Below are 17,729 nucleotides of genomic sequence, written 5' to 3' on the forward strand. Positions count from 1 at the left end.
GGAATCCTTATCCGGCCACATATGGCAATTGTAACTGGCTAGGATTAGTTTCCAGATCTGTAACCCTATCCCCTAGACTATATAAGGCGGGCAGGGGATCCCTCTAAAAAACATCTCTCATTAACATACAGCAATACAAATCAGACACAGGACGTAGGTATTACGCCTTCTGGGCGGCCGAACCTAGATAAAACCTCATGTCTGTCTTGCGTCACCATCTTGTTTGTGGCTTGCGCATCTGTCTGCCGACAATCTACTACCTTGGGCATACCCCTAGGTAGACTGCCGACCATATTTCGTCGACAATCCCCCACATAGATCCTTCCTCTTTGTAATCCTACAGTTTTTTGACGCATTATGTTTTTCCTCGTTACAAGACCTCATATGGATAGATCTTGACCCCTGCTACAAGTTGAATGCCCCTATATAAACGAGCCCCTACCTACCTCCATTGCCATCCCATCAAAGCTTTCTCCACCAACAGCAACAAAGCTCTCACCCTCTCTAGTTCCCATGGCCGACAAGCAAATCATCCCCTATGGAGCTGACCTAAACAAGAAGCTCGACACGCTTGAGCTGACCATCGTTCCACCAGAAGTCACCCCCATTTGCTCAAATCAATCCTACTACATCCAAGCCATTCGTCGCCCGCTAATTGCTCCATCGCTGCTGTTGCTACGTCTTGAAGGAAAGCCTCTCCAACAAGAGCCAAAGCTAGATGCACAGAAGCTTTTCAAGGTGACGAAGGAAACCAACCGTCTTCTGCTGAAGGATCATGAGGTGATGACTAGACTAAAGACCAACAAATTTGGAGATGTTACTTATGCAAAGTATAAGTCGGTCACCCCTTGTACCACCATTGATGGAGTCCGAGCTATGCTAGAGCAGATCAAGGTTGTTCCTCCCAAGAGGAAGGCAACATCACCACCTATTCCAGAGGTTGAGAAGCGTCCAAGGATGACCATTGATCTCTTAGAAAAGAAGATTGAAGATCTAAGCGATGTTATCTATACCTTATAGCAAAGGATCGATGAGGAACATGTCTACCGCAAGAGTCTACAACACGATTTAAACACTTTGAATCATTTTGTTGCTAAAATGAAGTGAGAATTATATAGTCATTTTGATAAGGCACAAGTATTAGGTTAAGTGTTATCATGTGTTTAGGTTTGTCGCTTAGCTCAGATGTTAGACCAGTTGAAAGTTTGTGTTATCCAGATAAAAGTTTGTGCTTAGTTTGTGCTTGTGTAATAAAGTGCCTTATTGAAGTTAATGGAGTCATATTATTACATGCTCTATATTTCTTTTGGATATGTGTTTGTCTCCACATGTTGTGCAGAAAGTTATATAGGGAAACAAGTGTGGGGGAGAGACACCACAACAACAAGATGTAATTTAATCGCGGAAATCATGAAATTCAAAAAAAATAATGAGTCAAGAACCATGTACGATGAAGTGGACCTCAAGCAGACCCTAGAGTGGGCCGTCCAGCCTCCTCTATGGGACGCCCAATCCATCACTACACCGCCTCGCCTCGCGCTTTGTCCACGGTCATGTTTGCAGCCCATACACTCTATTTTCATATGTTTTGCTTTCTGTTTCGAACCAAATTGAAAATCACTTGATAAAACAACTTAAAACATGAGAAAATGCTATTTCAGTCAAGACTTAAGGATAGACTCACATAATACTTTTCCTAGAAGTCATACTACTGTTGGGAACTTATTATTAGGGACCCCATGTCACTTAAGTTGTTGTGGAATGAGATATAGTAAAATAATGAGAACTTGATTCTTGATGTCTTGTTATTGGAGAATTTTATTTCAAAAAAAAAGTAAAAAAATAGCTATACCTCTCCTTTGTGGTAAGTAATGTCCTACCAGAGCCATACATGATATATAGATTAGGAAAACCTTCTACATATACTACTTGCCATGGTGTTGAGTTTGGTCAAACCTTGTGACCCTTGTTGAGAAACTTATGCTCTCAAGACCAAGATCACGTACACTACACATATACCTGCTACTCCTACACTGGGAGAACATAACAAGATGTTTTCCATCCACCAAAAAATATTCTACTCCTACACTAGGAATAGACACAAAAATATGCTTGATAGGATAAATGCTCCAAGTTCTTGTAAATGTCTCTCTTGAAAGTTTCAATTACAAAAAAAGAGGTATGGGGCTATGTAAAGGTTATTCATGAAAAAGAGAGAGTATTGAACAATGGACAAGTGTCCAAGATATCTAAAACAATGGGTACTTAGTGCCCACCATGAAAAAAAGAAGAGAAGATGAATAAGATAGCCCATGTTTTCTTACAAAAAGTTTTCCAAGTTTCAACAATAAAAGAGATATGTTTCAAGGAGCATAGTAGAATTATGTTAGCCACCATATACATATTCCATGCACATGCACATCTTGATGTAAGAGTATGACATTTTTCTCTTGGGATCCTTGTTTTGACTTTACAATATATGCAATGCAAGTATGTTCTTACATTTATCCCTACCTGAGCTCCACATAAAGCTTTTAGAAGTAGGCAAAAAGAAGGCAAGTCATTGATGCCTTGGTGAGGATCAAAAAATACCACATATATAGAGTGATTTGAGAGTACTACAAAAGGAGAAGGTAAGCTATGTTTTGTTTTCAAAAATCTTAAAATGTTTCTCCAATTGACTTGACTGAAGGAAGATGGTGATCTGTTTCAAGTTGTTACATTCTTCAACTGCCCAATGTTTTATGGTAGACATTTTGAATACCACAGTACATGTATGACTAGGAATGGTTTTATGTTGATATCTTGTCCTAAGGTTATGTCTTGAGTAATCCACCCTTTTATCGAGGACGAATAAAAGCCTAAGTGTGGGGGAGCTTGTTGATGGTAGTTAACAAGCGGGGCTCCTCCACCAAAGCAGGGCTCGATCCACTGACATGTGGGGCTAGCCAGCCCCACCTATAAGGAAAATGGACCCTAGGCCTATTTACTTTGGATTTTGGTGTTTGATGACTAACACAACCAAATTGGACTAATGAATTTGCAAGTAATTGTTTTGTAGTTCAATAGGGTGCAAGACGTGACTTGGACGAAGGCGACATGATGATCCCACGATCAACACCATAAGCAAGACCCTAAAAGCACAAGAGAAGACCCAAGATATTAAGCAAAGTCCAAGCACGAAGATAGGAACCAAGCTAGACGTAAGATCGCGAAGAAATGAGCTCGACAGAGGTGACCGGACGTGGCTCTGTGAGGACCAGCTGTGTCCGATCAGTTGCTCAGCAACAGTAGGCGTCAGCAGTAGTGACCGAACGCTGAGCGAGGCTATGACCGGATGCTGAGCGAAGCAGTGACCGGACACATAGATGACACTATTCTTCATTACGGCAATGTTTTTAGCATGACTGGGTACGATGGCAGGATGTATGGATGCACCAAGAAGTAGCATCCATTCATGTCTAGAAAGGTTCTAGAGTGGCGCCAGTGTGACCGGACGTGTCTGATCGAGTGAGACCAGACTCGGCCCAGAGTTCGATCAATGCGCGGTCTCCAACGGTCGAGATGACTAGACACGTCCGGTCAAGATGAAAGCAGCGTCCAGTCAGTAACAGAAAGCTGGGTTTCATCCCCAACAGCTACTTTATCCATGGGACATATAAATAGACCCCCCCAATCGGCCATTTGAGTGTGGAGAGCTAAGGAAATATACCAAGGGTGTTGATACACCATTGTAGTGATCTCCACTTGTATAGTGCTTAGTGATTCATTAGGTGATTAGCGTAGGTGCTTTACGAAGTGCTTAGGTTGATTAGACCATCGCTTATGTGCTTGCTCTAGGTTTAGGCCTAGTGTTTAGTGAGGTTTGCACACCTCTTACCACTCGGTGCTAGCGCGCACCTTTATTGTACATTGGAGAGACTTGTAGTCTTGCGAGACCACACCAACCGTGTTTGTGGTATGGCCACCACCATGTATAGAGGGAACAAGGCCCGTGGCATTTTGGCCAGAATCTTGATAGTGAAAACAGCGGGGAGCATCTGAGAGAGACTTGTTGGAAGGCATGTCGGAGACCCACTTGCTTGTAGGGAAGGCCTAAGGCTATCCATGGAGTTACTCGACCGGGAGCTTGGCCCTTGTGAGAGATTCCTTGCGAGAGGCTCCAACGAGGACTAGGGGGAAGCTTGCGCGCTTCTTGATACCTCGATAAAAATGCCGAAGTCATCGACGGGAGTTTGCATATCTCTACCTTACTCTTTAGCTTCCATATTTACATTGCAATCTTGGTGTATGCTTTACTTTCCTAGCTTAGTGATAGGCTAGTTGATAGGTTTGGAACCTAGGTTGCATAACTCCTTTTGCGGTAGAGATAGAAACATACTAGCAAAACCGTAGTTGCACATTTAAATAGTTTATCTTTTGCATAGGTTTTGCTAAGGGCAGAAAAAGAGGCCATAGTTTAGAGTTAGAGTTTTAAGTTGCCTAATTCACCCCCCCCCTCTTAGGCGTCATGGTCCCTTATAAGTGGTGTCAGAGCCAGTTGTCTCAATTTGGACCTTTGGCTTCACCGCCGTTGAGCCGATGCTATTTAGAGTGGTTGGGATGGATACCTCTAGGCCTCTACACTTTGATGGCACTAACTTCCCCTGCTATAAAGCTAGAATGGCTTGTCACCTTGAGGCGGAAGATTTGGGTGTTTGGAGAGTCAATCATGATAGGATGAAACCCATTAAGAATCCTGATAAACCCACAAAGAGTGAAGAAAAAGAAATTCATTTCAATACTAGAGCTAAAAATTGCTTGTCTAAATCTTTTAGCATGGATGTGTTTAACCAAGTGTTCACTTTAAATACGGCACATAAAATTTGGCTAAAACTCCAAGAGCTCCATGATGGCACAACTAATGTCCGTGAGCAAAAACATTGTCTAGCTAAACAAAATTATGATTCCTTTAAAATGAATGATGATGAGTTTGTTTGTGATATGTATTCTTGTTTGAATCTAATTATCAATGAGCTCCATTCAATAGGATTAATGAAGCTAGATGATGCGGACATCGTGAGGAAGATCATCTCTATGCTACCACAAAAGAAATATGCAAGCATCATCACCATCCTTCACAACATGGAGGACTTGAGCACCATGACCCCAACCATAGTCATTGGCAAGATAGTGGCATTTGAGATGTCACGTAAGATGGGTCATGAAGAAGCCTCTTCATCAAGCAAAGGTAAAGCTCTCGCTTGTAGTGAGCGCAAGAAGATGAAGGGCAAGCTAGTTGAAACAATCTCAACCTCAAGTTCCTCAAGTGAAGAAGAAGAAGAAGACGATGAGGATGAGGATGATGAAGATTCAAGTGATAATGATCAATCTTCCTCCTCCACCTCCGACCTTGATGAAGAATCAATTAAACTTATCAACAAGGTGGAGAAGATGATCGAAAGGCTCAATGTCAAGGGTGTAACCATCCAAATTCAAGATTTCATCTTCACCAATCAAAGAAATGAGCAAAGAAAGAAATGATGCTATGGATGCGGCAAGTTAGGGCACTTTGTGGAAGTTTGTCCAAACAAGCCCACACCCAAGACAAAGAAGAAGGCGTGCAAGGACAAAGCCCTCACATCAATAAGGTCATGGGATGATTCTTCAAGTGAAGAAGAAGACCATCACAAGAGGCGAGGCCACAAGCACTCATCATCAAGCTCCTCTTGTGTGTGCCTTATGGCATGAGGTAACAAAAGCTTATCCTCTAGTGAGAGTGATAGTGATGATGAAATGCCTTCTCTTAATGAACTTGTGCAAGAAAATCTTAAATATGCTAAGGCTTGCACTAGCCAACAAAAGAAGCTAAAAATGTTGTAAGAAAAGCTAGATAGTTCACAAGAAGCATATGAAACCTTGCTTGAATAATATGAGACATTTGTTAATCTCAATATTGAACTATCTACTAAAATTGAGCAACTTGAGGCTAGTGCAACAACAAAGCATGCACAATCAATGATGAGCAACTTGTAAAGAAAAATGAAAAATTAAAAGAAAAGTTAGCTAGCTCACAAGATTCTTATAAAAGTTTGCTTGCTAAAATGGAAACCATGTGCAAATATTATGATGAGCTAACTAATAAAGTTGTTAATCTTGAAGCCATCGGTACAACCCCTACCAAGGCACCTAAAAGAAAAAATTTAATTGTTGACATGACTAAAAAGGATGTCTCTACTTCTTGCAATGATTTATGTTTAGACTCACCCTTGTGCAACCAAGTTTGTGTTGAGAAAGTTGTAGATACATGCACACAAGAGGTTGCAATGGAGAATAAGTAACTCAAGCAAGAAGTGGCTCACCTCACCAAGGACTTGACTCAAGTGCAAGGCAAAACAGAGCAAGCCCAACTTCATCAAGATAACACCATCAAGGGAGTGAAGAAGCTTGATGAAGGACAAATTGTGGTTTGCTACGTATGCCACAAGGAAGGCCACAAGTCCTATGAGTGCAAGGTGAAGAATGAGAGAGGAGCTAAGAAGAAAGAGAAAAACAAAAAGGAAACAAGCAAGCTCTCCAACACCTACACCAACAAGGTGGATAAAAAGGCCTCCACACCTTATCTCTTGAAGAAGAAAAATGACAAGGTGGTGGCTATCAAGGTGAACAAGCAAGCCAACAATGGGGCTAAATGCATTTGGGTGCCAAAGGAGATCATTTTCAACATGAAGAGCACCAAGAAGGTTTGTATCCCAAAAGGGAAGTGAGAAGTCCGATGGACTTTGAGAAATTTGGAGACTTGGCAAAGTATGGGTGCATTTCATGGGGTGCATCATTATGGACAAGGTAATTGCCAAGTGGGTTAGTAAATACTATGGACCCAAATTCCTCTTCCCATGTTATGTAATTAGATATAATTTCTTGCAATTTCAATTAGCATCTAGTTCTTTTTCATGCCTAGGTTTGCATTTGCATGTTTAATCTTTTGCCTTGCATACACTAGGTATATCATATGATAGGCTTGCTCGGTTTCACTCTTAACCCTTGGAGCAAACCTACATGGTTTAAATTATTTAGGAGCACGACACAGCTTGTTTTACAAGTGTTCATCTAATATGTGCCAAAGTCCAAATTGTAGATAATTTCTCCCGACTATCACTTTCGAAAATAATTCTTACATTCATGTGATGTCATCTTTCAAGTGGTATTTTTTATTCTAAAATCAATGTGCATGTCTCCTACAAGTATTCCATACTTGTGTGCACAAATTTAGGGGGAGGTTACTCTATAAGTTGGATACTTTGAGACTAACACCTTTTCAAGCTTATCATGTGTGTAGTAGTCTCATTGCAAGGAAAATAGAGTCCCCGGAGTTAAGCATCATACTTCAAATATCCATCACCTATTGCAAGTGGTATAAATCAAATTGGTTTCCACATGTGGTATTTCTAAACAGATATCATCATGTTGATTTCACTTTGGTATTTATATGCTTTCTCTATGCATTATATAGATTAAACTCCCTTGAGTATTAATTTATCGATTATGCATAAACTACATTCTTCATCATATGTATGCATATATTTAGGGGGAGCTTAGTCTATGTAATATGAGAGTCAAAATTTATGACCTATTCCACTCCACATACAAAGGATCACAAAGTTTGACCCTCCCTTGTGCTACTAATGTCATCATTTTTGGTGTTTGATTCCAAAGGAGGAGAATTTATAGGACCAAAAGCAAGCCCGATCATAATAATTTACAAGTGGTAATGGTCCGAGAAAGGGAGGATAGTGGATTATGGAGTTAGGGGGAGGCTTAAATCCATAATGCCATATGGGGACATTTGCAAGGGCAAGATAAGTTTCCAAGGATGTTTACATGTGGTATCTTTTAGCATCATATAACCTTGCCCTTTTGCATTGCATCCTAGCAAGTAAATAGTTTTAAAATTCCAAAAATTTTATTATTTGTTTGCTTTGGTCGTGTTGTCATCAATCACCAAAAATGGGAGATTGTAAGGAAAATGGACCCTAGGCCCATTTACTTTGGATTTTGGTGTTTGATGACCAACACAACTAAATTGGACTAATGAATTTGCAAGTAATTATTTTGTAGTTCAATAAGGTGCAAGACGTGACTTGGACGAAGGCAACATGATGATCACATGATCAACACCATAAGCAAGACCCTAAAAGCACACGAGAAGACCCAAGATATCAAGCAAAATCCAAGCACGAAGATGGAAACCAAGCCGAACGCAAGATCACGAAGAAATGAGCTCGAAAGAGGTGACCGGACGTGGCCCTATGAGGACCAGACGTGTCTGATCAGTTACACAGCAATAGCAGGCGTTAGTAGCAATGACCGGATGCTAAGCAAGGCTGTGACCGAACACTGAGTGAAGCAGTGACCGGATGCACAGATGGCATTGTTCTTTATCACAGCAATGTTTTTAGCATGACCGGACGTGACAGTAGGATGACCGGATGCACCAAGAAGTAGCATCCGATCATGTCTAGAAAGGTTCTAAAGCGGTGCCAGCACAATCGAATGCGTCCTATCGAGTGAGATAGGACTTGGCCTAGAGTCCGATCCACGTGCGCGCTCCAACGGTCGGGACAACCGGACGTGTCCGGTCATGACGAAAGCAGCGTCCAGTTAGTAGCAGAAAGCTAGGTTTCATCCCTAATGGCTACTTTGTTCTTGGGACTTATAAATAGACCCTCCAACCGGCCATTTGAGTATGGAGAGCTGAGAAAATATACCAATGGTGTTGATACACCATTTTAGTGATCTTCACTTGCATAGTGCTTAGTGATTCATTAGGTGATTAGCGTAGTTGCTTTGCGAAGTGCTTAGGATGATTAGACCACTGTTTATGCGCTTGCTCTAGGTTTAGGCCTAGTGTTTAGTGAGGTTTGCACACCTATTACCACTTGGTGCTTGCGCGCACCTTTGTTGTACATTGTAGGGGCTTGTAGTCTTGTGAGACAACACCAACCACCTTTGTGGTGTGGCTGCCACCGTGTAAGGAGGGAACAAGGCCCACGGCAGAGATAGCAACATACTAGCAAAACCGTAGTTGCACTTGCACATTTAGATAGTTTATCTTTAGCATAGGTTTTGCTAAGGGTAGGAAAAGATGGCATAGTTTAGAGTTAGAGTTTTAAGTTGCCTAATTCATCCCCGTCTTAGGCGTCACGGTCCCTTACACCACCTAGAGGCCACCCCACCCCTATGGGACCCACCTATCATCCTCTTTGTTATGTCGGTTCTATACCGCCTCCTAGGATGCATCTCAGCTGTTATTTCAAGTCGGTTTGATCGGAGGGCTGAAGATTGATGCTCTTGGCTATATATACCTACCTATACCCCGCTCAGGGCATGCCTCATTTGATCTTGAGAGCTGATAAGCTAGAAACCCTAATTCATATGTCCACCAGGATCAAAGCTAGCAATTAAGGGAAGATTAGTCCTCGATAGGATCTAATCTTGTATTAGAGATAGAGAGATAGAGTGAGAGGGAAGAGTTTTAGAGGAGTCTTGGCCTGTCAGTGCTCTTTCTATGGCTTGTACCCTGGCGGAATCAAGTTCTTCTTGAGCTTGCTTCTAAGATTTGTCTGGTAATCAACTTCTAATTCAAGTAAGCATCTAGTTCATATTATTCTTCAGGTTTGCGACTCTCTTTTGAGTACTTTAATCCTTGTAGCTCCTAGGTTAAAGTAGTATTCATAGTGTAAGCGTGGTGCTTAGACTCGGTTACTCATGGATTATGGCAGAACTACCCAAGATAACACGCTATCGGAGTCGCTTGTCTTCCACTAGACACTAAGCATACTAAAAGTTAGCTACATCGGTCAGTTCCATCGAGCACACCTCATGGGAGAACTCGAATCAATCCACATTTTACCTCTAGAATCCAATAATGAGTACAAGCTTACAATACTTAGTCTATTTCATACAACAAGAGTTCTTAGAAATTATTTATTACAATACCATGGTTCAGAGTGCGATAATTAAATAACGGAATGAAAATAAACATCTAGAAAAAATGATACAAGGATCTATCTGTGCCCACCAGAAGAATCCTCCACACAAGAGCTACTCCTCAAGCTGCACCGGCAACATGGTAAAATAAACACCGAGTACACAATATACTCGCAAGACTTACCTGACTAGTGGGAATAGTTTTCTGACTCTAAGGGGTATGATAGGCAATATGGATTTGTTGTTTTCTTTTTGTTTACGAAAAGCATTACTAGAAGTACGTCCTTAAGATCAAGTTTAATTAGTAGACATGATTACTTCATTAGCTAACCATTCTAGGTTAGCACATGTTCTACTTTCAAGCAAAGGTTGAGCAATCAGAACCAATTTACCATCTTTCATATTCTAGTTCTTACTACAGTGCTAGACAATAGCCAAGTCATACCATCTCATAGAAATGGTGATTCATGAACCAAAGATATCCTAGCTGGGTACCCTAAAACACATGTCTCACTTGTACCCCAGGCACAAATGAGACCAACCCATTTCACTCCTATCAAGGGGTTCAGGTCCCCGTCCAAACTTGGACTCCAAGCCCACACACTTGAGACCCAATCTCAGCATGGTGCCTAGACTTCCACCTTTCCTCGCCTCCAATGAGTCGGTCCGGAAAGAGCTGGAACCCACGACAAGAGCGCATCGAGTCTTCCCGCTCCCATAAGCAAGTATGTGCTCAGGATAATAAGTCTGTGACCTGACTACCATCCACAGCAACGGATGATCCTCAATCGACATGGATAGGGAAAATAGTGTAACTAAGCTAAGCCCCATTGCCACGGGACACAACTTGTTACACCCACCAATACCCATACCTTATCCCTGCTCGGTCTCCATTTTTCTTTCATCATTTTTATTATGAGAGTAATTATAATAATCACCTATTGTGAGTAACGGTAGGTTACTCACACTACCAAAAACCTAAGCATAGCAGCTACTTGAACCTACACTAGTAAGATACATAGGACAGATATATCTATGCATGTGGTTTCAATAAAATTCATGTAACGTAAGTGCACATCACATATATACATATAGTGATTATAAAAAATAAGGGTTATGCACCGGGGCTTGTCTTGGGCAGGCGCAGTGTCAGCTGAGTCAGTTAGTGGTGGCTCCGGGACCTCCTCCTGCATGAGAATCTCCTCCTCATACTCCTCGATGATCTCCTCAAACTCGCGATCGTCTGTGGTCACTCTCTCCACCAACTCATTCTCTACATGCATGCGATGATGATGCAACCATTAACATTTAGACAACAACAACTCTTAAAATAAGAGTACACGCACCAAGCTACTAAGCTAGTTCTAATGACTAAGATACTAAGCTAACTATCATCTTCATCAAGCAAAGTGTTGGGTTCAACTAACAAACCCTTAACTTGGCAAATTAAGGATATATCTTTATTTATACTAGTGATTTAATGTATATTGAAACAAAGAGCATTTAACTACCCTAATGCTTAGACTATTCTAAGGCTACAAAATTTACAGTGAGTACATAATAATACAATAATGCTACTATAAAAATTTTAGGACTAAAGTTATCACCAATTTACTACAAAAATTCCTACAATGATTAACTTAATAATATTAAGCATTCTCAAACGATTTAATAGCTCCTAGTATCAACACATATAAGTATGAACAAAATACACCAATAGATAGACCATAATTTTAGGAACCTAACAAAATTTATTTCATAATTTTTGGGCATCTACATAATTTTATATTAATTACCAAAGATTAGCTCAGAATTTAAAATAAAAAGATATTACTAATTTCCTAAGAAAAAGAAAATCAAATTCCATTGCATGGCCCATGCCTAAGTCCTAACACTATTTCTTTGTCTCTATAGTGAATTCATTTAACCCCTGAGTTTTTCCTAATTCACCCGCTCACACCCTCGGCAACTCTGTGCACGGCGGTGCGGCGAGCGGCGGCACCGGGTGACTACGTCGGCCACCTGGGACCTGCGCGAGCCTATCTAACGGGTCGATCGCCATCTCCGACCTAGATGACTACCTTAAGTGGCGGTGAGGGGTGGCGGGGTTCACTGAGGAAGGCTGCAGTGGCACGTGACCATCCACTATGGCAGCGCAACGGTTTCGGTGAACTAGGATAGCTATCGGCTTAACCAGCTAGCGTGCGAGCAGCAGGGGCTCACCGTGGACCTGGCTGAGGTGATGGTACGGCGGGGGACTGTAGTGCCGGGGTAGCGGTGCACCTTTAGCGGATACGACCGCATCAGCAGCGCCGGGGTAGCGGTAGAGGTATGGCTAAGTAGCGTAGGATGACGTAGAGGTGGAAGTGAAGCTAGCGGTGCACTTAGATTGGGTAGGGATGGACAGATAGAGGACTGCCCAAGACAATGACCGAGCTCGGCCTTATCGGCACGGCTGCGGGGAAGAACTCCAAATTGGAGCTTGGCCGTGCTCGCTTCAAGGCTAGGTGGGGTCGGGGGGTCAGGTGGCTTAATAGAGAAGCCAGGGATGAGTCAAATTGAGTTGAGGTGATCTAACCATGTCGAATTAGGTGAGCGGGGTCGGCCGGTCACGATGGCAGAGAGAGGCAATCAGCGCTCGGCTCATCCTTGCCTTGGCGGGACGCGAGCGGCGCGATCAGGATGCACACGCGTAGGCGTTACGGACAAGGCGTGTGTGCGTCCGTGACCGACACGGCATGAGCGGCTATCGTGCCTTTATGGGCGAGACGACAACGAGTACGACCATGTGCCAATGTCGTGGATACGCCAAGTGCGCACAGCAGCGGTAGGGTCATCGATAGGGCGAACAGTGGTGTAGAGCCATAGGGGAGGTGTGGATGTGATGGCGAGGCAACGGCAGTGCAGTGTGGCTGTGGCGACACCAATGGTGGCAGCGCGAGGCCGGGCAGCAGGGCGTGGGGCCAGCGGCTCACTACGGCCGGCCTCGGCCCAGCCCAGGCGAGCTCGACCAACCTAGCATGGCGGCGGGGTGGCCGCGCGGGATGCGGCCATGTGCACGGTGTGGGGTGGCCACGCGGTGCCGCGTGCACGACGCCAAACATCCCGAGGCTGTGTCGTGCACGAATTTAAAAGCGTTGATACAAACTAAACTAATGAAGTTGGAGCTAAACCACCTTCACTATGCTAAAGAGGGTATATCAAACTATCATAAGGAACAAAAACATAGCACTGACCTTTAGCTATTTTTTTCAAAATTAATTCACCAACATAGCCTTGTCACACTGTTTTCAAACTTAAAGATTTTTCTGTCTTGAGCTGGATTTGATTTCAAGTTCCATTTATAAGCTATTAGAAATACTAGCTAGCAATATTATCTTCCTAAGACAAAAGTTGCATTGTCATCTACAAAGTTTGTACTTCAAACTTTATTTAAATATCACATACATGTTTTATAACATTTTTGCTTAATAAAAATTATTTTATAAGCCTACTCGATAACACACAAGCACTAGAACCTTTCGTAACTAAATCTTCGTTGGGCATTTTTAGTACAACAAAAATTCTATTTTCACTTTTTCACATGTTCTAACACATAAACATGATGCTCATGAGGTAGTTTAGTAGTTGGTTTAGGGCGTAACACCGAGGGTGTTACATGGATGTACCCTATTTTCTGGATCGGTGGTAGCTCACGAGGGTGATTCTTATAGCCTCGTTGAATCCTCTGTAGTCTACCTTCCGTTAGTAGGCTTATCAGGACTTTGTTACTATAGGAAACATACTCTAATTGTGTTTTCTCTAGTAATATATCCAGAATTAAATAATAGAAGACAAAATTTACCGAAGTTAGAACTAGAAAACCTTAGCAGCCTCCTCTACGCTCCTATTATCTAGCCTTGATTGCGAAGTTGGGTTAAGTTAGAATCGGTTATTCTCACCCCTGTTCCGTTGGATTCAATATAAAACTGGGTTACTCTCGATAAAATGCTACAACGGTATCATATATGTGCGCTTGAGGAATATTTTGGGTGTATTAATTTATACCAACAACCGGATGCACCATCGTCGAGTCCGGTCAACACTTGGACCAGAGTTCGGTCAGTCAACCGAGCACGCCCCCCTTTTGCGTGCCACTGACCGGATGCTGTCTCCGAGTCTGGTCGCCGCCAAAGCAGTGTCCGGTCACCTCGGGACAGCACCTCTAAGTCTCAAACTTCGCCACCCTTGCTCAAATGTGCTAACCACCAAGTGTATCATCTTTGTGCACGTGTGTTAGCACATTTTTACAAATATTTTTAAGGGTGTTAGCACTCCACTAGATCTAAATGCATATGCAAAGAGTTAGAGCATCTAGTTGCACTTTGATAACCATATTTCGATACGAGTTTCACCCCCCTTAATAGTATGGCTATCGATCATAAATATGATCACACTCGCTAAGTGTCTCGATCACCAAACCAAAAAGCTCCTATGAAATATCACCTTTGCCTAGTTTTTTTGTTTTTCTCTTTCTTCTTTTCCAAGTCTAAGCACTTGATCATCACCATGGTCACACCATCATTATGATTTTTGCCATTACTCCACCACTTGGAATAGTGTCATCTATCTCATAATCACTTAGATAAATTAGATTAACACTTAAAGTTTTGTCAATTCACCAAAATCAAAGTAGAACTTTCACGTCTAGAAAAGGCCCGAGCAAGTTGACTAGCAGGCCATCAGCGGTAGCCTCGGCTTCGAGCGTCTCCCGCTGGAACGTCTCCAGCCCCGGCCATCAGCGGCCGTACGCGCGGTGCCTGACTAGGTTGTGCACGTGAGCAAGAACACGGATGGTCCATGGAGCACCAACCGCGGGACGCAGAGGTGTCGCGCACGTCCGCCGTCCATCGGCCCAACAAGCTGGGATGTCCCGCCACCAAGGAGTGTCTTCCGCGCGAACCGCGCCATGCAGTTGCTCCCACAGTCCGATTGGCCTCACGCGTCGACGGCGACGCGCGAGATTCCGTCAGTGGCCCGCAAGCGAGGCGGCTCCCGGGCGGTGGTACGTGAGCTTCCGCCGGCGGCCGCGCGAGATCTCGACGGTGGATGCGCGAGCGAGCCAGCTTCGCGGCGGCGGCACACGAGCTCCTGTCGGCGGCCGTGCGTGTGAGGCAGGGCTCCGCGACGGCAGCGCGCCAGATCCCTCCGGTGGCCGCGCTAGGCTCCACGGCAGCGACTGCGCGAGCTACCATCGAACGCACGAGGTCTGCGATAGTGGCGGCCGCACGAGCGGTGCTTCAACGGCGACGCGAGCTCTCATCGGTGCACAGGATCCCTAGTTCGTAGATGGAAACCGAGCGCTCCTCCCCAACGCAGTAACGCATGGTTTCCACTGTCTCGTTGTCCGTGTAGACGTCGAGTCTAGGCCATGTTTAGATTAAAAAAAAATTGTAACCCGATGAATAGTAGCGCTTTCGTCTTATTTGGTAAATATTGTCCAATCGTGGATCAACTAAGCTCAAAAGATTTATCTCGTGCTAACTAAACTGTGCAATTAGTTATTTTTTTACCTACATTTAATGCTCCATGCAAACAGCTAAAAATTGATGTGATGGAGAGAGAGTGAAAAAACTTAGAATTTGAAGGTGATCTAAGCAAGGCCCTAATCTAGAAACCGTTTCTACGTTTTTTCTCTTCTCTCCTCGTTTAATTGCTCGCCACATCAGTAAAATGTAAACGTGGCAAAATAATTGATGGAGATAGAAATCATACTCACACGCACCTAGCTGTTGCGCTACTGAATGCTTCCTGCTCCTCCTGCTCGGCAGCTACGCCGCACCTGCACAGCACCATGCCACCTTGCTTCTTTCCCTGTAAGCTAAGACTTCTCCTTGGTCATGCGTTCAGACTTGCATGAGTCTTGCGCAAGCCACACCTTGCTGTCCCACACGCACGCATGCTCCAACACTCCACGTCCGGCCTCCTCCATTCCTTGCCGTGCTGCAAGGAACCGAGCCATCGACCGCCATGGCCATATGCTTCGTCTCAAGCATGAACTCTCAGCTCACCATGCTCCTCGTGATCATCTCCATCAGCACCCTTATCGCAGTCTCGTCGCGTGTGCTCACCCACACACAACCTCGCCACAACAACTGCGCCTCCCATGCCGTCATCTCCCTAACAGCAACATCCGCGTCTTGCCGCAGGCCCTGCAGAGTGCACTCCACCTGCGCGCTCAGGCCTTGCCGCGACAACGACGCCCTCGCACACCTCCTGTGCACGAGACATGCTGCACCATGGCCACGCATCACCGACACCCTCTGCTCGCCGTGTCGTACGTAGCCCCTGTGCAACACCCGGTCGCACTACTACCACCGTAGTGCTCCTGCGCTCCGACCGACCCGGCTCCCGCCATGTCTGGCCTAGCCAGTCTGGATCATGAGCCAAGGCTGACGCTCCTCGCGTCGCCTTTACCAGCCACTGTGTCGGTCCGACCGCCATGTCTGGCTGATCCTCACCGACTTGCAGCCCATCGGACGGTCTAGGCCTCCTGCCTAGAGTGTCCAACACCACCGACCAGAGCACCGGTCGCCGCCATGCTCCACCTTGTGCCGCCCTAAGCAGCACCGCGACACCCGTCGAGCATGATCCTCGAGTCTCCACCTCTTTCCTCACCTCTTAAGATCCTCAAAACAACCTACAACTCTTGATATCAATTGTTGTGATATCAGCGCCTAATGCGGAAGCGATTGCTTGGATATACCTAGGCGAGACTGCACAGGAGACTCGATATTTGGTAACGAGGTTCAACCGAAGCCTACGTCCCCGAGGCATGCCTACAGGCGCTCCTCCCCGAAACCACGACACTGGCCGCCCGAGGCACCGGCCAAAATCGCCAGCACCCCCGCGAGCCTGTCACTCTGTGTTGCCTCTCACTCTCATGACTAAGTTCGGTTACAAGTGCAGCCCCCTCCTCCTTTTATAGAGGGGTCGGGTTATAAGAGCCAACACTTAGCTCACCTAACCCTATACCGCTAATTACAACACAAATTCACTGTAACCCCAATTAATACAAATAAATATTCGACACATTTCTCACTGATACACTACAACCAATGCCATGGCCATCATTATTCATCTATCTTGCACAAGTGCAGTTAAAGATAAGAGCCACTGTTGGTACTACTAGGTCCACCAATCAGTTTATGGATGGAGTCATGCTTCCACAATGAGAAGATCCGGAAGCGCATGGAGCTGGAGCTGGGGCTTGGTCTACTTAAAAATGCAAAACAAATTGATGTTGCTACAAGGGAGAGGCAGCTGTTGCATGCCCAATTAACAGGTCAATTCTCAAGTGGCAAGAAACATTGGCCCCGTCCGGCTTGCTGAATCTTGACTGAAACTGGCTGAAAATACTGTTCTGGCTAAAAAAACAAGCCGAATATGGGGTAAGCCGAACGGGGCCATCGTTGCTGTCACAAATAGCTAAACAAGGAGATATGACAACAAAGGGTCTAGAGATGATGCTGCTATCACAACCAACATATCAAGACTTCTACTATTTTGGGTAGAGGAAAATTAATGGCCGGTTCTTCAACTTGGCAAAATGTGTCACAAAGATCCATATGCTCCCAAAATGTTATTTCTGGGTCCTTAAATTTGACTTTGGGAATCATCCAAGTGCAAACAGGCCCTAGTCGGCTCTGTACGTTGACGTTGACATGGCACACTGATTGTGCATTGACATGGCCCCTACATGTAAGGCCGGTCCTTCAACT

Source organism: Miscanthus floridulus, chromosome 17 (assembly GCF_019320115.1).
Source record: "Miscanthus floridulus cultivar M001 chromosome 17, ASM1932011v1, whole genome shotgun sequence".
NCBI lineage: Eukaryota > Viridiplantae > Streptophyta > Magnoliopsida > Poales > Poaceae > Miscanthus > Miscanthus floridulus.